Here is a 22,478-nt window from a genome sequence, read left to right as displayed (position 1 = left end):
AGCAATGTATACCCTAATTGGGTGAGTATGTTTAACATCACCACCGTTTAGGAAGAGGGCAAACCTCACAGTTCATCTCAGCTGTAAGTTGCAGTCTGAGAAGAACTAAGAAGGAGCAAGGAGTTGTGCTGTGTTCATAGACAATAGACAGATCTAGTCTGCACCAGGGAGAGTTTTGCCCCACAATCGGACTGGTAAGGCCTGAAAGGAGAGTCTGCCCCGGAGAGTGTTGAGCCTCACAGCAGGATGCCTAGGTGCAAAAAACAAGAATATGCACCACGGAGCGTTGAGCCCCACAGCAAGGCAGATAAGTGAAAAAAGATAATCTAAACTGGGGAAGGTTGAGCCCAAAAGCAGTCAGATACGGCCCGAGGAGAGTCTGCACTGAGGTGGTTTGAACCCCACAGCAGGATCCCTGGGGTGGAAAAGTACACTCAGGGAGGCACAAGACCATGGTAATCAGAAGGGATCTGGAAGAGATTGTGTTTAAGGATAAAGGTAAAATAATATGGGACCCAGAGTGGTCATTGGTATAAAGTCTACTGGATAGCAATCAAAAGCTGATCGTGAAGGTGATCAGAAAGGGTTATGATTTTGATGCACTAGGATCAGAGCTGAAAGCTTGGAGGAAGGGACAAGAAGAAGATAAATATGAGAAGGTTGTTGTAATTCTGACAAGTCTGGTCTGAAATATGGCCAGTGAGAAATGGTTTGCAACTCTCAGACGTGAGAGTCTAAAGCCAAAAGGCCAGATGGCCAAAAGGCCAGATGATCACCACAGTAAAGTGCAGATGTTGGTGCTTCCTGGAGCAGGTTAGATGATGAAGCATACACATGTGAACTTAGGGAGAGTAATGAGTGGTATGACATACCACTCTGTGAATCAGAAAGACCCATGCTTATGGCTCTTTTGTGGGCTGTATTTAAAAATTGGAAAGACAAGGGGAATCTACAAGACAGAGTGGAATTTAACTTCGAACCTTAAACCTCAGCAGAGAAACAAATGTTATTGAACAAATTGACCAAATGGTTAAAGCTAATTGGAACCCCACAAAGATGCCTTGTTTGTAAAAAAGGTGGTTAAAAAAAGAAGAGAGTCACTGAAAAGACAAAGCCTTAATATAAGCATTTCAAACACCAAGTTGAAACTGAAATTAGAAGAAAGTAAAAAAGCATTTCCGAATTGTATGAGAGAGACAGAGAGATAGAGAGATAGAGGGAGACGGGGACTAACCTTAAGTGAAATGGTCCCTGAACGAAGTGTTAACTCTTTGTGGTCTGTTTGTTTGTATCTTAGCTTGTTGTTTGTTAAATATTGTCTTGTGTAATTTGTGTGTTTCTATTCCCTGGAGCTCAAGGTCTGAGGTACTTTGAGTCTAGTTTGCATTTTGACAGTTTATGATGGTTTGAAAATTTGGTGTGTGTTTGTATTAGTTTGAAACATGTATGCTTAAGATGATGTCACTTTAAGGAACTAGCTGTGATCATGTAAAAGAAAAATCTGCTAAAAAATGTTGATTTCGAATTTGTTTCTTAAAGCATGGCAAAAATTTACCTCATGGAATGGATTACAGTTGATTAAAGTTAATTGGAAAAGAAAATTAAGTAAAAAGACATAACTTATTTTCTCCTTCCTCAAAACCATCTGTGTTTAGTTTGAGACAAGAATCCTCAGTAAATGTTTAATTTGAATCTTTATTATTGAATTATCCAGGTTGGAATTTCATTTCCTGGCTTGAGTGAAATTCCAAACATTGTTCTGACCATGGGTGAATCTTTAATTCCAGGTGATAAGATTTGCTCATTTAAACATTCATTGGTGTGAAATGGTGCTTTAGGAAAGAAGGAAATTGGAATTTTGGAAAAGTAATTTGCTTTGAACAAAGTTATCTGATGAATTGCCTCAAGATGTGAGAAAATTGAAATAAAAATAATTTGAAAGAAATGTAAAATTTAATGACGGACATAGGCTCTCCCTCTGTTTGGAAACAGACTATAACGATAGGTGAAAGGGGCTGTTGATGTAATTACATCCAAGGATCTATGCCTCACCCCTTCAGCTTCGTAATAAACTGTCACTAATCAACCTATTCTGCTTGAAGTGGAATGGATGGATGCTCCTTTTTAGATAACTGAAGATACAGAAGGCTTTTGGCAACAGCTTTGAATTTCTGATCGTGTCTGAAGATTTTCAACATTGCAACACAGTGATGGATGAGTCACCTTCAATCATCAGGCCACTTTGTAACATTACATCTCAATATTGGAGTGCTACTATGAAAACATCAAATGTATTGAGGATTAGGCATTTCAAAATCACTAAGCCTGGGCACATTCAAGCATATCATAATACCATATTATATTAAGATTTGCCTGAACTGGCATTATAACTTATTTAAAGGGGAACAGTTACCTGAAATTTTAAGGGATTCTGGAAAGCCTTCAAATGCATGAACAGAATCTCAGTGGTTTTAATGTATGGAAAGAAAATTTGTTAGTATGTCTTGAGGAGTAAATGAAATATTGAATTTTGACTAGTTTAGGTATAGATATAGAAAATATCTACAGTCATTTTTCAAGCAAGTTTTTTTTTAAAAGGGGCCATGTGAGAGAAAGAACGAATAAAGTATGTTTTTCTTTGGAATCAAACAGAACTTTTTTGTTTTAATAAATTACAAGAATGTATTTCATTGCACTGCAAATCTCTCCAGGGATTAGACAGAATGGTAATAGTTGAATTGCTAATTTGGATCTGAATAAGTGATTAGGGGTAGAAAATAGCGGCAGAAAACTGAAAAAATGAATAATGGCAGATATAGTGAGTATATCCATAAGGTTTATGGGCTTGCTTAACAGTTAAGCCAAGGGCATAAGGGGGAAAGAGTTGTAACGGCTCATGACTAAGTTGATAAGATGGCCACTTGGGGCTTTTTTGACTAACACAAAATGGCTCAAAGGGTCTGGCAGTTACATACATCAGATGTTCACAGCTGGACTTGTGGTCTACATACAGGTATACCAGCTAAAATGAGATTCTCCACAGGAAGAAACATTAGCGAAGTTAATCAGGCTTCTGCAAACAGGCAGTTCTAAACATATAAGCATTCTAATAAGGGGCATTTTTATAAGGCTTAGTTCAGCCACAGTCCCAATTTTGTTACTTAGTAAAAAGTAGTAGAAGGAAATGATTGATCCTGCAGTATTCTGAATTGCTCAGGTAATTGTATAATTAGAAAGGCAGACAACAAATTAGCATTCCTTGAGCAAAATGGTTATAGGGAAGATAAAGTAATAAATGGTGTAAACACATCAAAAAAAACATTGGCCAGATTTGAAAAAGAGAGGTCATGACTAAGCGAGATAAACAATCGAAGCTTAAGTGCAGATGCAGATAATTCGAACAAATACTCACAACCAAATATCAAGGGAGGAGTGACAAAGACGGATGGCAAAATACAAAGTAAAGATATGGTTATGTCGCCTGGTTGTTGTCGAATCTGAACATGTTTTGTTTAATGGTTTTTTAAAGTTGTGAAGTTGTTGAATTTCACCCTCATCAGTGGAATTCAAATGGATGCTTTTTCCTGAAGAAAATACAGTTAGTAGCGGAAAGTGTTTAGACTGGATACGGTGACAATGAAACTTTAGTTTAAAATCCACTTCCACCATGTAAATTGCAGAGATCATAACTGCAGTTGGAAGTCTGAAGGCCTGATGTTTGATGTACGGGCGGCATGGTGGCTCAGTGGTTAGCACTGCAGCCTCACAGCGCCAGGGACCCGGGTTTGATTCCAGCCTCGGGTAACTGTCCGTGCGGAGTTTGCACATTCTTCCTGTGTCTGTGTGGGTTTCCTCTGGGTGCTTCAGTTTCCTCCCACAGTCCAAAGATGTGCAGGCTAGGTGGATTGACCATGCTAAATTGCCTGTAGTGGTCAGGGGTGTGTGGGTTATGGGGGGAATGGGTCAGGCTGGGATGCCCCAAGGGACAGTGAAGACTCGTTGGGCCAAAGGGCCTGTTTCCACACTGTAGGGAATCTAATCTAATCTCTCAGGGTGAAGTGAGAGAGGGACTGTTCTCAATTTGTCAGTTGTGTCACAGTAACTTCATATTAGAATTTATTTTAAGACTTTATACAAAAAATTGGTAGAAATTAATATCCTTCCTTATCTGCCATACTAAAATTAGTACAGAATTTGGAAGAGTTCGTGGTGGAAAACTACTATTTAAGGTATTGGTAAATATCGAGGTGCAGCTTGCAAACATTTGGGAAGGAATAAAACTGTCAAAAGCATTGTAATATCCCAAAGATAGATATGGAGGTCTATGTCATACATCATGAGGTTATGAGCCGAGCTATTGCTGCCCATAGAGACGCCCATCATTGATCGCTATTCACTGGTTTGGATGTATAGATTATGGGTATATGGCTATGATGACATCAATGTTGCCTGTAATTATTGTAATGAGAAGGGTATAAAAATGTTGTATTTCACTGGGGAACTCAGAGCATCGTTAACCTTCTGATGTGAGCTGTGAAGAGAGCAACTGGGCTCCATGTGAAAGCCAGCTTTGGGGTGGTTTCTAGCCGTTCCCACATATGTGCAAATACAGTTCTAAATAATGTTCGCTTGGGTTAAGGAAGACAGGAAGTAAGATTTCTTCCTCCATGGGAGGGCAAATATTTTGAGAATGTGAAAACTGGATGGAGTGGGGTTAGAACAAACACCTGTCTCATTGAAGGAGTAGCAAGGAATGCCTGGTGACTGGGATCTTGCTATGCAGTAAGGAAATCAGTCAAAAAGTCACTTTATCTTTACCAATATAAGTCATGGAGGAACTAAGGGGGTGCAGCAATTGGGAGACAAAGCTGTGCCAGTGAGAGCAATTAGACCGGGCGAAGAAGGGGAAATATTTGGGAAGAGCAAAATATTTGCATGTAGCACAAAATCTGAGGGGGCAAAATAGTTGGTGGACCAGTGTTTGGTGGAATGGCACAATATTGGAGGTGGTCACACAAAGCTTGGCAGCTCAAACACATGGGGAGGGGGATTTGCATAATTGGGGCAGGTGGAAAATTTGAGGGCTTCGGGCATATAAAATTTTGGGGAAGGCCCAAAGATGGAGGGTTACAAAAAGGGGGCATTTATGTGCTTGTCCTATGTTTGATTCCCTTAACTTTGAGAGGGTTTGTAGGGGGGAGGAGAAATCAGGGAGTGCATGCAAAATTACAAAATGAAGAATTGTGGGAGTTGTAAGATGGGGGACCAAATTTGGGGAGGTGCAAACTTACGGAGTGGAAAATTCGGCGGGCTTACTGCAAGACTTGTCTCTGCAAAAACTATAGAGGGGGTAATTTGGGGGGCAGGATGCTGAAAAGGGAGAGATTAGACCTGAATGAGGTGTAAGATATTGAGGATTGCAAAGTTTGGGGTGTGGAACATTTGGGTGCGAGACAACAAAATCAGGAGTATGGAAGTTGTGGAGGGCATCGAAACGTAAGAGGCCAGCTGCAAAATTGGGAACAGTCATTATATTTAGGGAAAGTGGGGGTGTATAAAATGTGGAGTGCGGCAAATCTGGGAGGTTATACAAAATTTGACGGGCTGTAAAACTTGGGGGGGGGCAATATTTAGCAGTGTTGCATATTGGGAGGTCATATAATTGGTTAGCAAAATATTTGGAGAAGGTGCAAAGTGGAAGGGAATGGTGTGTAACGGTACGGATGGAGGCTATAATATAACAAGGTGTAGAGCTGGATGAACACAGCAAGCCAAGCAGCATCTGAGGAGCACAAAAGCTGACGTTTTGGACCTAGACCCTCTGACGAAGGGTCTAGGCCTGAAACGTCAGCTTTTGTGCTCCTGAGATGCTGCTTGGCTTGCTGTGTTCATCCAGCTTCACACTTTGTTAACTTGGATTCTCCAGCATCTGCAGTTCCCATTATCTCTGATTACATTTTGCGTCCAGACCCTTCTTCAGAAATGGGGGAGGGGAAGGGGATTCTGAAATAGATAGGGAGAGAGTGTGAGATGGATAGAAGATGGGTAAAGGAGAAGATAGGTGGAGAGGAGACAGACAGGTCAAAGAGAGGGGTTGGAGCCAGTAAAGGTGAGCTTCAGTGGGGAGTTAGGGAAGAGATAGGTCAGTACAGGGAGGACAGACGGGTCGAGGAGACGGGATGACGTTGGTAGGTAGGAAATGGGGGTGGGGCTAGAGGTGGGAGGAGTGGAGAGGTGGGAAGAAGGACAGGTTAGGGAGGCGAGCTGATTTTGGGATGCAGTCAGGGGAGGTGAGATTTTGAAGCTTACGAAGTCCACATTGATATCATTGGGCTGCAGGGTTCCCAAGTCAAATATGAAATGCTGCTCCTGCAACCTTCAGGTAGCATCGTTGTGGCATTGCAGGAGGCCCAAGGAATGGGAGGGGGAATTGAAATGGTTCGCGATTGAGAGGTGCAGATGTTTGTCGCGAACCAACCGTAGGTGTTCCACAAAGCTGTCCCCATTCCCCGACGTAGAGTAGGCCACAACAGGAACACCGGATGCAGTATACCACCTTAGCAGATGTGCAGGTGAACATCTGTTTGATGTAGAAGGTCTTCTTGGGGCCTGGGATGGAGTGGGAGGGGAGGTGCAGGGGCAGGTATAGCGCTTCCTGCGGTTGCAGGGAAAAGTACCGGGTGAGGTGGGGCTGGAATTTGGATCTTGTTTTGCATTACAGCAGTCATTTCAAAAGGCCAGTTACTCCCCGCACGCAGTGTCCTTCCACTCAGAGGGGGAGGCGATTTAGCCAGTGGCCATGCTCCTAAGATCGTCAAGGGAAGAGTTCTCAACTGGGAGGGGGCAAGAGAGGAAAAGGGAGGGGAGTGTTGGGATATGGGGAGAGGGAGGAGTATTGAATGACAGAAAGAAAGATCCACGGCAGAGAGCACAAGGCGCAGAGTCTGGGGTACGGCAGCCCTTTATAGAGGAGTGGTCTCTGCAGGAAGTAGATTTAATGAGGCTGTTTGGGGTCGAGCTTTGAGCAACCGGACCGGACGCAGATAATTTAATTGGGGGATGGGGGGAAAGATGTAGACAAAGAGGGATTTTGTGTCCGGGTGTGTGTTAGCGGAGGGAAACTAGGGGGTCGGGAAAAGTCACTGGTCAGGGGAGCGCAATCACCCAGAGTGCGGAGAGGGGAGGGGTGAATATACAGGGAAAGAAAAAGAGAATGAGAGAGATAAAGAAGGAAAGAAATTGAAATGAAGAGGAGGAAGAGTGAAAGAAACTGAGAGAATAAAAGAAAGACAAAGTAAGAGAGAGAGAATGAACGAGACGGACGGAGAATGATAGCCAACGAGGAGAGGTGGGGGAAAGAGAGGTAAATGTGGAAGAAAGAGAAAGATAGGGGGAAAGAAAGGGATCGTGATGGAAGAGAGAAATAAAAAAGGAGAACGAAAAAGGACAGAGGGGGGAGGGTTTAAAAAGGGAGAAAAAGAGGAGGGAGAGAAAGGAAGAGACAGAGGTGGGGGAGGGGTGTGGTAAAGAGAGAGAGAAACGCGGGCAGGGACACACATACCGGAGTTTTGGAGGGACTTGAGAGGTGATACACACGTAGTCGTACCTCTCTCTCTCACCCTCGATGGTTTCTCCCATTCCCCCTCTCCCCTTAAGGACAGATCCTGCTCCTGATTGTGCTTCAGGAATGGGCAGGTTCAGGGAAAGGGAGGTTAAAGGATCGAAAGAACTGCGGATGCTGTAAGTCAGGACAAAAGCAGAACTTGCTGGACGCACAGCAGATCTGGCAGCAAATGTGAATTAAAAATCAGAGTCAACGATTCGGGTTCTGTTATTGTAAAGGATCGAAACTGTCATTGAGATTCCAGACGTTCCTGCTCTGTCTCTCACTCCATCACACACAGGCAGAACCTTTCTGGTTCTCGTCTCCTGATCCGTCCGTATGATAAAAGCAACTATGGCGATTAAACCTGGTTTAAAATGCCCCAGTTGTGTCACCCAGCGATCCCTCCCGCGCAAACCCCAGCTCATCCAGCCAGCTGCTAGCCTTCTCCACCTGGAGCACAGCACTCCTGCAAAGAGGCAGCTTTGCGAATTTAGAGTTAACAAGGTGTAGAGCTCAATGAACACAGCAGGCCAAGCAGCATCAGAGGAGCAGGAAGGCTGCTCGTCCTGCTGTGTTCATCCAGCTCTTACACCTTGTTATCTCAGATTCTCCAGCATCTGCAGTTCCTACTATCTTGCGAAATTATAGGCGGGCAGTGAGTGAGAAAGGAGGTGTGAGGGAAAGCAGCAACTCAATAGTTTTCTCCAGACTGCCTTCGTCTGTCAGAGACAGTAAGAACTGCCGATGCTGGATAACACAGTGTGGAGCTGGAGGAGCGCAGCAGGCAGCATCAGAGGAGCATAGTATCAGAGATAATGGGAACTGCAGATGCTGGAGAATTCCAAGATAATAAAATGTGAGGCGGGATGAACACAGCAGGCCAAGCAGCATCTCAGGAGCACAAAAGCTGACGTTTCGGGCCTAGACCCTTAATCAGAGCTCTGATGAAGGGTCTAGGCCCGAAACGTCAGCTTTTGTGCTCCTGAGATGCTGCTTGGCCTGCTGTGTTCATCCAGCCTCACATTTTAGCATCAGAGGAGCTGCTGCTCCTCCTCCTGTTCCTGAGTCTACCTATGTGTGTTTCTGTGTGTAACTCTCTCTCTTTGAAAAGAATGGGTTTCTGTATCTACCTGTGTGTGTGTAAGACTGTGTATGGTGTACCTCTGTTTTTCTGTATTTTGTGTGTCTGTGTGACCGGCTCTGCCTGCAATGGGACAGACGTTGAATAAATTAATTAAAACGTGATGAATCGAATCCTCTCTCTCCCTGTCCCCACCCTGTCCTTCTGGTGTTTGAAGTGATACAATGCCACCCTCTGTTGGCCTCTACACATCACTGCACAAGCTCACATGTTTTACCAATCCCCTGCATCTGCTTCCGGGACATCCTGAATGATTGATCAATCCCCCATCAGAATCATCACCCAGTCCTCCACAGGGGATGGAATAATTCCCCATCACGTTGATCATTGAGTCCTCTAGATGGATGGAGCAATCTGCAATCACACCAATTACCCAAATCTTCCGGGGGATGGATCAATCCTTCCTCACATCCACGTATCCAATAGTCAAATATTTCCTGCGTACCCATTTACTTAATGAGATCAAAAACCTCAGAAGTCTCAGGTTGGAATGAAGACTTTCGCAGGGACAACTTCCCAGCAGGGTCTTCAATTTCCAGAGCAATTTCTTCAAGGCCTGTGAGGTTCCATAGATTACCCCTCGCAAATCAGATCTCTGTTGGTGGCGGTGAAACAGTGGCAGAAGTGATATGGAGTCTTTTTAAGCTAAATCTTTCTAATCATTTTTATTATTCTTAAACTATACAGAATAACTCCAGAACATTGTGTCAGTGGAAGCCTTTCACTGTATTTGAAAAAACTCAATCTGCATCATGTCATTTCAAGATAAAAAATACTGTTATCGATAATATTATAGGTTTAATGTCTCATTAACTAACAAGAGATCTTTACAATTTGACCATCACACAGATATATCCAAGGAATAAACCCTTTCTGTGCATTCTGTCATTCTGTCTATTACAAATAACTTCAGCATAAGCTGCAAACTAAACTACACAGTCAGCTGTAAAGCCCTTGTTTCTTAAACAATTTCCCATTCAGTGTAAACAAATATTTTGCCAAATGCTTCAGCTCCTCTCTGAATTTCCTCTGTGCAATTCCATAGATGCATGTGTTTGTGCAGGAAGTCAGAAGCTGCAGCATAAATCCAACTTGCTGGGTGATGTACATTGGATTACTGAGGCATTTGTCTGTGTAATAATAGTTTATCACTGGCCAATTTACTGAATGTACAACATATGTCATCCACAGCAATACAAAATTAGCTGAAATACCGAAAAGCAATATCATGGATGTTCTCCGATTCTTGTCTTCAGGGTCCTGCTGGTTGCTGCTTTTGCTCAGAAGTCCCCTGCGTAACCTATTAGCCACAACAACGTGTCTGACAGTCAAACTATTGAATAACAGGATTAAAACTATTGGCAACAAAGGGGTAATGATGCTATCAATCCACTTATATGTCTTCCGAAAAAACGAAAGCAAATCATCAGTGCGTGGATAACAATGCCAAGGCACACTGTCAATTATAAAGGCAGGTTCTATGAAATAGTAAAATGGGATGCTCCTGACACAGCTCACCACACATATAATAGCAATAACCATGGCAGCTGTTCTCTCCATGCAATATTTTGATTGTAGCTTCTGACAGCAGATTATTACAAAGCGATCAAATGTGAAGGCAACAGTAAACCAGACGGAACAATCTACAACTACTATGTATGCAACCAGATTGACAGTACACACTGGAGTCAGGGAAAGGAAATTAATTGGCCAATACATGTAATTAATCTGATTGAATATGATATTGATGATAACCACTGTTATATCTGCCACTGCCATGGCTACCAGGTAACATGTGATGCACTTGGATAAACCAGTTTCCTCGAGCAAGGATCGTAATTGCAATCAGGTTAACTGTAAAAAACAGAAATCCTTGAAGGTACCACAGGACTGTCAAAACTACACATTTTCTTTGAAACAAAACCTTTATATAAAAACTGTACTGAATGTTCATATTTTGTTTCATGAATTAAACATAATGAATAATTGAAGGAGCTCTTTCTATATGCACAGAAAAGTACATGCTCAATTATAGACTAAAATATGACATCAATTTAAATTCAAATATTGTTTTGAGATCAAGACAGATGAGAAGTTATTATAGTAAAATATTACAGTGACATTTCTGGGAAAATAAGCATGCACAAAAAATGGACTCCATATACCGTTTCATATTCACTTACTTGGTGTACAACAGCAACTAAGCATTATTACCTGTTAGGCTGTGTGCACTTTCATATTAAGTGATGGTTTCTATGGAATGCAATTCAGTAAGTTTGAAATTTCCAGGCTGAAAGTGTGACTCCTATTTGTGGCATCATTAAAGTCCAAGTCACACTGTTAACTCTGCAGAAACTGCCAATCTAAACTGATTGACAGAGCAAAGGACACAGAGCTATCCAAAGTTAAACCTTCCATTTAGTACAATTAAGGAGACATTTGCAGAACAGTACCACTCATTGCTGAATTTCTGGATGAATACTTTGTGTCAGCTAACTTTGTATCTTTACCCATGCATCAAACAGTCTGGGCAATAACCTGGATAAAAAGTGTCATGAGTGGGCCAAAAAAAAAAGCCTTGGAAAAGTGCTAAATGGAAAATATATGCAAGTATATCACACACCAACAAAAGAAAATTGCTAATTTTCCACTCACGTTATCAAGTTAATAAGCATGCAAGCTCTAGGTTATCATTTATAATGACGATGGATGCAAAGAGAAGCAAACAAAGCAGGACTCTGAAATGTAACACATGAAATTATTTTGCAAAGAAACAATTGTTGAATCACTTCAACAAAAACATTACAGTAACTTTAATATTGGAAAGTTAACGAAGTTGTGAATTCATTTCTGATCTGATCTCAGTGCCATTCTAGGTTGAAGTTTCTATCAATAACTCCAAAGGCAATGACTATCTCAATATTAGCTGAGGTACAGATTTAAGAATTGTTTCAATTCATGAACGATTTTAATAAAATAGGGCGATCTTTTTACATTTAAACAACACCAGCAACTGGAGAATGGATTAAATTTATTTGTACACATTGCTATTCAACCAGTACTGCTTTGTTGCATGATCTTACCAGGAATACTGATAGCAGCAAGAACTGGATAGTAGATAAGATCAATTTGAAAAATTATGGGCTATCCCACTTCTTGTGAGAAATTCCAATGTCTGCACCGCCAGGCAAATTCTTCTGTGTGTGTTCGTATGTTCAATTATAGACTAAAATATGACATCAATTTAAATTCAAATATTGTTTTGAGATCAAGGCAGATGTACAAAATACACTCAGAGTCGCTTATTTATATGAAAGAGAAATCTCCACAGACTCCTACGGAGTAAGATCAGTGATATTAGTTACATTCCACTGAATAAACAAATGTACATGAACCACTTTGATTGCTGTAATACAAATCATTCAGTAAAACATATGTCAAAATGCTCATCCTGACACTGGTAGTACTTATCTGATATCATCGAACTGCCTCTATTGCTCTCAATCCACCCCAATCCCAGCCTGCTCCATTATTCCTAGTGCTTATCTCCCACACCTCCCACATTCCCCAGTTTTGACCACTTAACCCACATCATTGCTGCTGGGAAAGATTGCAGAATTGTATCAGCGTTCCTGATTATCTGCTGCACTCATATCCTAACTTTCTGTGTTTCATGCACGCGTGCCCTTTTCACCTGTGGATCTGTAGAACTCATTGCCACAGAATGCTGTGGAGGACATTTCACTTGAAGTATGTAATACAGAGACAGATAATTTGTTGACTCATGGGGCGATCAGTGTTTAGGGTGGAAGGCAGGAGAATGATGTTCAGAAACGTATCATACATGATATAATGACGGAGCAGCCTCAATGGGATGAATGACCTAATTCTGCAATTGTACCTTATGGTGTTATACTCTAAGTCCCTTTGATTTGTTGTGTCCTTTCTCTACTTTAAGCATACTCTGTTCCATTGTTCTTCCTTCCAAAATGAACAACTTCACATTTTCCCACAATATAGCCCATTTGACAAATTTATGCTGTGTTACTTCAGATATAAATATCTTTTGTTCGCCTCTCATAACTTGCCTTTCCACCTGTTGTGCTATCTGCAAATTCGGCAACAGTATGTTAGCTTCCTTCCACCAAGTCATTCACACATATTTGAAACAGATGCAGTCCCAAAGCTTATCCCTGAGGAACTCAACTGATTTTAGGTCATCAACCTGAAGAGGAATCTTTCATGCTATTTGCTGTTTCCAGCAAATCTGCCAATTCTCTACACATGCCACCATACTATCTCAACACCATGAGCCCTTATCTTAAGACTTAACTCCTTGTAAACTAACCTGCTGAACACTTCTGGAAAATCGACACAACAGGCCTGCTGACCCACCTCTATCTATTCTGGTTGAGACTTCCTCAAAATCATAAGATCTGCACTCCAGGTCTAACTATGTCTTGCTTTGTGTGCCGAAAGACCTAAGCCCACAGGCAGTACGTTGAGTCACATGGAGTCTCATGGTAGAAACTCAGGCATGATTGGATATCACCGTCAAATGCAGGAAGAGGTGACGTCACCAACTGCTTATTCGAAAATCAATATGTGGAAACGTAATTTCCACACTTTCTTGAACTACTATAGGAGCGATGTTATTAAATTAGAAAGGGTTCAGAAAAGATTTACAAGGATGTTGCTGGGAATGGAAGGTTTGAGTTATAAAGATAGGCTGGATGGTTTGGGATTTTTTTTACTGGCGCTTGGGACGTCAGAGAGGTTTATAAAATCATAACGGGAATAGATAAGGTGAAAAGCAAAGGTTCTTTTTTCTCAAGGGTCGGAGAGTTCTAAACGAGGGGGCTTAATTTAACTTGAGAGGAGAAAGATTTAAAAAGGACATGAGGGGAATCTTTTTCACACAGAAATCTGTTCCCATGTGAAATGAACTGTCAGATGAAGTGACGGATGGAGGTACAGTTATGACATTTTAAACACATGTACATATGTACATGAATAGGAAAGGTTTGGATGGATATGAGCCCAACAGAGGAAAGTGGGGCTAGTTTAGTTTGGGAACGTGGTCAGCCTGGAATGGTTGGACTGAAGGATCTGTTTCCATGCTGTATGATTCTATGACTTTATAACTATCCCTTCCAAACATAACCTGAGCAGACTTAGAGTCATTTCTCATCGGTGACTGTCTTCTAATATAGTGCCTTGACTTCTACTGGCTGAATGTGAGAAATGCAAATGAGTCCCACATGCATTCTGAAGAACAAAGAGAGCAATGAAGAATGAAGCGCACACCCACACTTATCAGCAAAAGTTGTCAGATTTATATTGCACCCTACATTCAAGCAGTGTACCAGACACAGTGTCTAATAGAATGAATTCTGCACATATGTGATGTTCAAAAATTCCAGCAGAATGCTCTGATCACAGGGTGCTGAAATGGCACTGTTGATTTGGATGAATCCTTGCTGCTGTCTGGATTTTTGGGGATACATTTGGGATTTTCACCAAAAAACAATACACAGGTGGCTAAACAGTACAGAATGTTTGTAGAACACAAAAGTGCCACAGGAATGAGTAGAAGGTCATATTAGTGATTATTATCTGCAAAGTGATCAAAAGCTTATTTTTCCATATTGACATCATCCCAATTTTGGACGCTTGCACATAAATTATATGTGTGTTGTGGATTGCTTTGTTTTGTTAATATTGTATTTGAGCACTTCTTCTAAACACTCAATTGGTTGTACAAAACTTCACTATTACTGAAGGAAGACAGGCTTTTTAAATAGCTTTTAACCTTTCACTGATCAGAACAGTTCGCAAGAATCACCAGCCTAAAGGGAAAAGAACAATTATTGTAATACAAATGAATGCCCCATGATTTGGCACGTGGAATGTGATTGAGAGGGACCCAATAGAGAGTACTTCAGTTTATGATGGCATGGCAGTTTATTACCAAGAACTGCTTAAATTTTAAAGCAGGCAGGTTGATACTGATTCCCTGCAAAATGAATTAATCTCTGCCATCAATATTTGGTTGAAATGGGTATGTGTGTACCACCTTCTTCCATGAAAGTACCAAGAGGTACATTGACAAATAATTTAGCATTTTCAGTTGGGCTCACTGTGTGACATAATTGCATCCCTGGAAGCTCTATGTAGTATTTATACTAAAATGCATGTATCTGTCTTTTGTAGTTATAAAGGAGATACATCAATATAACAGCAAAATGCATGAATAATTGAAAGCAAGTTTGAAATATGACAAGTGTGATGTAGCATGTTTTCCACTGGAAGATCTGGGAAAGAATTTCTAAGTCCAAATAGGACTTAAACCAGGGTCGCCAGAACATTGCCTGGGTCTTAGGGTTTATACTCCAGTGATAATACCACTGATAGCCTTTTGCACCCTCCTTCCCCACTTCCAGTGAATCTTTGAAAGATGGTGATTGCTTTCTCCTTCGAATGATTCAATCATACAAGAAAGGCTACATTGTCTGTCACCTGGGCTGGAGGTAAAGGAATTTATGAGGCATTTCCAGCAGGATGGTAGCTTACACTCAACTTACTAAAGCATTATTTCAGTGGTCCTGAAATCTCAAGCCCAATATCACTGATCTGACCTGTAAAACAACATATCCACACATATCACGCACAGTAGTTATATTTCAACTAATCATCCTGATATATCTGAGGCCTCGCTCATAATTGTTACAATAAATCCAGGTGCAGCATTACTTACATTTTTGTTTAAGTAATTCATTGAAAGAGATTGGTTTCCCAATATTTACTTTAACTGTTTATCTTGATTCATTAGTGTCTATCTTTGGAGAAGGAAACATATTCCACAGTCCAGTAGAGCAACATTGAGTGATTAAGGAAACATTGCAATATTTGAAGTTTAATTTCTGACTGATTTCAGTCAAGTGAAGGGTATGGCCAAAACAACATATGAATTCTGGAGGAATGGTGTTTCTCCTAGTGCTGGGAGAAAGCCGCGTTAAATTTTTGTCAAGATAACAAAGTGTGAAGCTGGATGAACACAGCAGGCCAAGCAGCATCTCAGGAGCACAAAAGCTGACGTTTCGGGCCTAGACCCTTCATCAGATGAAGGGTCTAGGCCTGAAACGTCAGCTTTTGTGCTCCTGAGATGCTGCTTGGCCTGCTGTGTTCATCCAGCTTCACACTTTGTTATCTTGGATTCTCCAGCATCTGCAGTTCTCATTATCTCTGATTAAATTTTTGTCATTTAGTTAATGTAAATAGAATTAAAGAGGACTTGTAGGTTTTCTTTTAAAAATTGATTCCAGGCATACGTATTATGCAAACCAATGGGGATTATGATAATGTCGCAATCTTGTTTGAATACAAAACAAAACTTGATGTGCAGTCGTTATCTCCCCACGGAGATCCCATAGTGTATGAATCAAGGGCTCTTGAAATGTAGTGATTCAAAGCTTAGCACCCGGTTATGTAGCAGGAGCTAACAGATCTTTTTGTGCAGAAAATGCTATATATATTTCACAGCATCCTCAAAATATACCACACAATTATTGCTACTGTTGGTGTTCCTGGTAAGTGACTATGGGTAACATTATGACATTATGTGTGGTATTTGCTAACTGCTTTTACAGCATGACTGAAAATCATTTTTATCACAGCTTGCTGATCCAATGGTAACATTTATGCAACTATCCAGTTACTGATATTCTTTTTGTTGTGAAAAACAGACTAACATAATCTACATTTTGAAATGTTGTTCCAACTGTCAATAAACCTTCACTTGAACCTCACAGATTCCATGAAGCACAATTGATCATTGCCTTCATTAGATAATGGATTCAGATCTCTGTGAGAGAAAGTTTCAGAAGGTTTTGCTGGGACGATATGTCCTGGTGGAGCTTTACTTTGTGCATTATCAGATGGGAAGATCTAATCCTAAATCCATGTGTTACTGCGATGTATTGTAAAAACATACAGTATGGAAACAGATGCTTCGGCGCAACTTGTCCGTGCTGACCAGGTCTCCCAAATTAATCTAGTCCCATTTGCCAACATTTATCCCACATCCCTCTAATTCTTTTCTCGGCATGAACCTGTCCAAATATCTTTTAAATGTTGTAACTGTATGTGCATCAACCACTTCCAATGGAAGTTCTTTCCACTTACACGCCACCTGCTGTGTGAAGAAATTGCCCCTCTGGTCTCTTATAAATCGATCTGCTCTCACCTTAAAATTCTTCACTCCAGTTTTGAACTCTCTTATCCTCGGGAAAAGACCTATTCAACTTGTTCATGCCCCTCCTAATTTTAAAAATCTCTATAAAATTACTCCTCAACCTCCCAGGCTCCAATGAAAAATCCCAGTCTATTCAGCCTCTCCTTATAACTCAAATATTCCAGTTCCAGTAACATCCTTGTAAATACTTTATGCACCATCAGTGTGTTTGGATTACAAACCAGAGAGGCACATTTGACCACAACAAACAGTATCTTACTGACAGTGTGTGACAAAGCCTATTGGTCTCCTGGCAGTGCCCCTACATCTGGGTGAGGCGCTATAGATCCACATTCCACCCACTCCACATAAAAGTAAGAACACGCTGATTAAATCGCTAGAGTACAGATTTTTCTTTCCTCTAAAATGAGAGAAAAGATAGTGTATGGTGATAAGGAATCTGAGTAGCTCGGTTAGTAAAATATCTAAAGTTTAATCTGATGGCCAGGCTTCACATCACTCTTGCAGTGCTGATTTGATAGCTGTTTGTCCTGTTTGCTTATGGAGACAAATAGACAGATAAATCACCTGCTTCTTTGTTCAACTCATTATCAGGTTCACTGAAATTCTCTGATCGTGTGTATCAAAGAAGGGCGTTTTGTTACAGTGGAGGTGTCCCTACCCCTAATCTAGGATGCCCAGGTTAAAGTGCCACATGCTTCAGAGATGTATCCCAAATGTTATGTCACTTGGTTATAGGTGATCTTCAATATCCCTAACTCTGAGTTCCTGTCCTAATTGTGAGGTGTTTCTGAATGGTTTAATTAAAACAAAGACTACGTGTGCATGCGTATTTGTATTTGTGGAGATAAATTTGTACTGACTGTGGCTCACTAACTCACTTTATTTTGAAATCATTATTTCTTGACCAATCTTTCCATTCCATAAATACACTACTATCTTTAATGGTTGTTATACATTGCAAATGGAAGAAAGTTTTGGAAATCTTTAATTACAATCTAATCTAATAAGAATAGACATCGAACAATGGCTTTATTTCCAACATACGTACATTTCTTAACTCAATTGTGGGATCTGGGAGTCTCTGGCTGAGACAGTATTTGTTCCCATCTTTCATTGAGGGTCAATAGGGGAGGTCTAACTGCTTTTTAAAACTTTTGTAGTCCATTTGGTGCAGGTCGACCCAGATGTCATTAGGAAGTTCCAACATTTTGAGTCAGCAGCAAAAAAACGAACAATGATATCATTCCAAGTAAGTGCTGTGCATGTTTTGAAGGGCTATTTGCACTTAGTGATGTTACCAAGGATCTGCTGCTCTCACCCTTCTAGGTAGTCGTGGTCATGGTTTGAAAAGTGGTGGCTAAATTGACTTGGTGAGTTTCTGCATCACATCTTGTACATGGTATACACTGCTGTGACTGAGTGTCAGTGGTGGAGAGAGTCACTGTTTGTAGATGTAGTTCCCATTAAGCGGGCTGCTTTATCCTGGATGGTGAAAAACTTCTTGAACCTTGTTGGATCTGCACCCATTCAGGCTACTGAAGTGTATTCCATCACACGCTTCTCTTGAGTCTTGTACATAATTCAGTGACTTTGGTGAGTTGAGAGGTGAGTTACACACCACTGTATCCCTCGTCTCTGACCCCCCCTTTTAGACAGAGATAAGGGGAACTGCAGATGCTGGAGAATCCAAGATAATAAAGTCTGAAGCTGGATGAACACAGCAGGCCAAGCTTCGCCTGCTGTGTTCACCCCCTTTTAGACAGCTCATTTATCTTGCTAGTCCAGTCTGTTTTATTTATGAATCATAACTGCTAGTTTGTTGATAGTGGGTGGAAAAGGGCAGGTGTCAGTAACGGCAATGTGATTGAAGATCGTGGAATGATGGTTTGGATTCTCACTTGTTGGAGACGGTCATTGCCTGGCACAAATGTTACTTGCTACTTTTCATCACTGCTTGGATATTGATCATGTCCTGTTGAAATTGGACATGAAATGCCTCAGTTTCTAATATTGATTTGCAATTATGATCATGTCAGTCAGTCACACTGTATAAAATTTCAGTATACCCGAGATTAAGTTCCTTTCAGTTCCTTGGGGCTGTGATCTATCTGACTGACATCATGGCACTGGTAACCCATCTGTTTCTCTCTACGAGTACATCCCATGCTGGTACTTTCTGAGGGCTCCATTTGAATTGTTTCATTTAGTTTCATTAATCAGCTATTCCCAAAGGCATGCCTTTCTGCGTCACCAGGCATGGTATGTAAATGCAAGCCCTCACAAATTCTTTATCCTCACCCTTTGTGTTATCGCAAAGTAAATTTCTGTAACCTGATATTCTCGAATCAGGTTTTGTCACCAGGCAATACATTTCCAAAATGTCTGTAATAACCAGTTAAGGTTACCACTAATCAAAAATTTTGACCTCCTCTGATCTCACACCACACAGAACATTCCCCATCAACACCAAGATATACTTCACATCCAAATGTACCTTCCCAAATATTGTCTTTCAGCGGTAACATTTATGTTCTGTTCGTTCCTTCCCATTGTCTGGGTGAAGCAAATAGAACCTGTAGGTTTGAGGTCATTAGCCTGATAAACTCTTGCAGTGATGCCCTGGAGATGTCGCTGAGAAACGTTGAACAGTGACATCCAGTCTCTTTTTGTTTCTTGCTGTGAATTTCATAACATTTGGGATCCTGACTCAGGCAAATTGTGGCCTCTCCTCCCGCACCACTCACTATCTGATGGCTATGGCGGGTGAACCGGTTATTGATCTTGAGGTTATACTGGGGTGGATTCATTCTTATTATTACTATGGGTCCTTCCCGGGCATCACCTCAGAGTGAAGTGCTATCGACGTCATGTAGCTACTAACAATTCTGTCCGGTTCACCATCTTTTCTCCTTCAATCGATTTGTGGCTATTTGTTGCCAGAAGCGAAAAACAAAATATTGCACGGAGAAAACTGTAGCCATTTTGCTAGAAACATCTTGCAGTCTTCTCTGTTTAAAGAATGTCCCCTCCTGTTTTACATTTGAACCTGGAGCGATCATTGACAATATACTGTGGTCTTGTTCTATCAAGTCAAGTTTCCTCATTCAGCCTGGGTGGCTGGGATTTGATTGGTTTGACACAGTCTTTGCTTTAATACTATTCTGACAGCCAGACTCATTTTAAGAGACAGTCGAGTCCGCAAAGCTCAGAGCAATGGAGAGAATCCCAGAGATGGAGAGCAGAAGGAAAGCTGTGATTTTATTCTTCATTATCTCCAGCAGCTTCATACTAATTTGGATGATTTATGTTACAGAATTTGTATATTGTATCATTACAAGCATAGATCCCAGGAATTATAATTATTCTTGATATATTCTGCGATAAATTGGATGAATGTTTTGGAATTTAAGTTGCTGCACGAACACATTTATTTGTGGAATGACTCAGTTGACATTAGAGAGGGCTTCAAGAATGCGGTAAAATATCCATTTTCTTCAGTCATTCAATCAATTAATAAACCAAACAGCCAAAAGCATCCAATGTTTCTTGTCCACAGTAATGCGTACGTTCATATTTTGAATAAAGACATTACAAAGAACAGTGCCTATCGCACAAGTGAATACAACTGGAGGACAGGGATGAACAGAGACAGCAGAAGTCTCAAAATGCTCCCTCCGTGAGAAGAGTGAAGTATGTCTATTTTAGTATTTAACCCATTCCAATGGCTAGTTTCTCAATTTCTCACATCTGCTGAAAGACCACAAGACCATAAGAAAAAAACAAAAAGTTCTTAACAATGCAAAATGTGAAATCTTCCCCCTCCAATTCACAGTATTCATTGCTGTTGTTCCTTACTACCTCTCACAAGTCCATCCGTCACCTTTACAAAGTTTCATTTTTTTTCACTGTGACAATACTTCACTGGTGGAATTGAATGGGGAAACCAAATACTGCCCAAAGACAGCAAAACACATGGACATTCAGTGCCATGGGGAGCACTGAGTCCCTTCCCCGATCCAACATTCTCTCATAACATTCGTGATTCCTTTCTTTCAATTTTGTTCTCTTCCCTATTAAAATCATCCACCAAAAATTCCTCACCTAAGAACAGAATGGGGAAGCTCTGGCTTTTGTGAATTACTGTCCAAATTCAACATTCCTATTTTTCTTCAAATGCATTCAATGTGTCTCTCCTCAAATTGAACAATATATTCTTGAATACCATGTTTCATTGTCATTAATCAGGTTTCTCTGCTGCAAGACTAAAATAATTTATTTTGAAATCACAATCAATACCCTATATTTTTATTGGTTCCTGTTGTTTTAAACAGTTTATTGAGTCCAACACCTTTACATTCATAGTCCCCATTGCTGTTATTCCTTACTACCACTTGATGAGTCAGCCTGTAGCCTTTGTAAGGTTTCACGTTTTTCACTGTGACAAACCCCACTGATGGAATTGAACAGGGAAACCAAACACTTGCTATAGGGAGAAAAACATGGAGATTTAGCACCATGGGGACCTCTGAGTGCCTTCCCGGATCCAATGTTTTTTGATAATATTCACAGTGGAGAGGTTACTGAAAAACTAAGAAATTAGAAATCCTGGTTCTATGAGAACTTAAGAACACCCATTCAAGCTGCTTCTATTGTTCCCACTTTAATAAAAGCCGAAAGCCTCACAACCTGGTTACTCCAGTGACTCTGCGCAGCCTTCTCATCACCTCTGCCTTAAAATCTCACTTCAAAAAAGGACAAATACATCTCAAAGCCACAATATTGTCACATTATGTTTTTCTGAGCAAATGATATTGGGTCTAATAAAATGCAATGAGTAGTTTGTCTGACTCTTTGTGGATTCGCAACATGTTTGGTTTCTATGACCCTAACTTTCCCTGAGGCACCAGATACAAAAAACTTTCAAGTGCTGATGGATTTAATTAAGGAATATTACGACCTCAAGCTTCCTCTAAATCTGAGATACTAGCTGTTTTATTCAGCAATTCGAGAACTCCGGCAATCTGTATTGTGATTTTTGAGGTTAAGATGACTGGCAGAGGCACATGACTTTGGGTTAACTCTGAATAAGATACTGAGAGACCGTTTGATATGTGTGATTAATGATGTAATTCAGCAAAAGAACCAACTAGCTGAAGTCCAACTGGACTTCCAAACAGGCACTACAACTAGCTTTGTATTTAAAAATGTGGCAAGTGAAGCATGTGAGCTACAGGGTTTCCAAATAGAAAACTACCTGTCTGACTGACCATGGGGTACACCACTTGAGTGTAAGCAATTGCAGAGCCTCACATGGCACCTATCCTGAGCAGAGGGACCCCAGGTCAGCCTGCAGCAAAACTCCAAAACAAAGCCAAGTCTTGACCAAACACTTAATATGTTTTACAGGATCTGAGCCGGCGAGCCATTGTAATTGCTGCCAGAATGTGGACTTGAGGCAGCAGAGGAGTCTTATG

The 22,478-nt window shown here is 40.8% G+C and overlaps 1 protein-coding gene across 2 annotated transcripts in view; it reads right to left on the bottom strand.

The window, feature by feature from the left end:
- LOC125449222 (zinc finger protein 239-like) overlaps positions 1-22,478 on the bottom strand; it is a 97,202-nt gene that overhangs the window by 25,589 nt on the left and 49,135 nt on the right. Inside the window, exon 3 of one of the 2 annotated variants that reach the window (XM_059641457.1) lies at positions 10,503-10,601. The exons of the other annotated variant lie outside the window; for it this stretch is intronic. The gene's annotated coding sequence lies outside the window, so the exon portion shown is untranslated. Of the gene's footprint in view, positions 1-10,502; positions 10,602-22,478 lie in introns of those variants that run through there. 2 annotated transcript variants of the gene reach the window in all.

The sequence above is a fragment of the Stegostoma tigrinum genome, chromosome 42 (assembly GCF_030684315.1).
Source record: "Stegostoma tigrinum isolate sSteTig4 chromosome 42, sSteTig4.hap1, whole genome shotgun sequence".
NCBI lineage: Eukaryota > Metazoa > Chordata > Chondrichthyes > Orectolobiformes > Stegostomatidae > Stegostoma > Stegostoma tigrinum.
The sequence above is the reverse complement of the archived record's forward strand: the minus strand, read 5'-3'. Positions and strand labels throughout refer to the sequence as shown.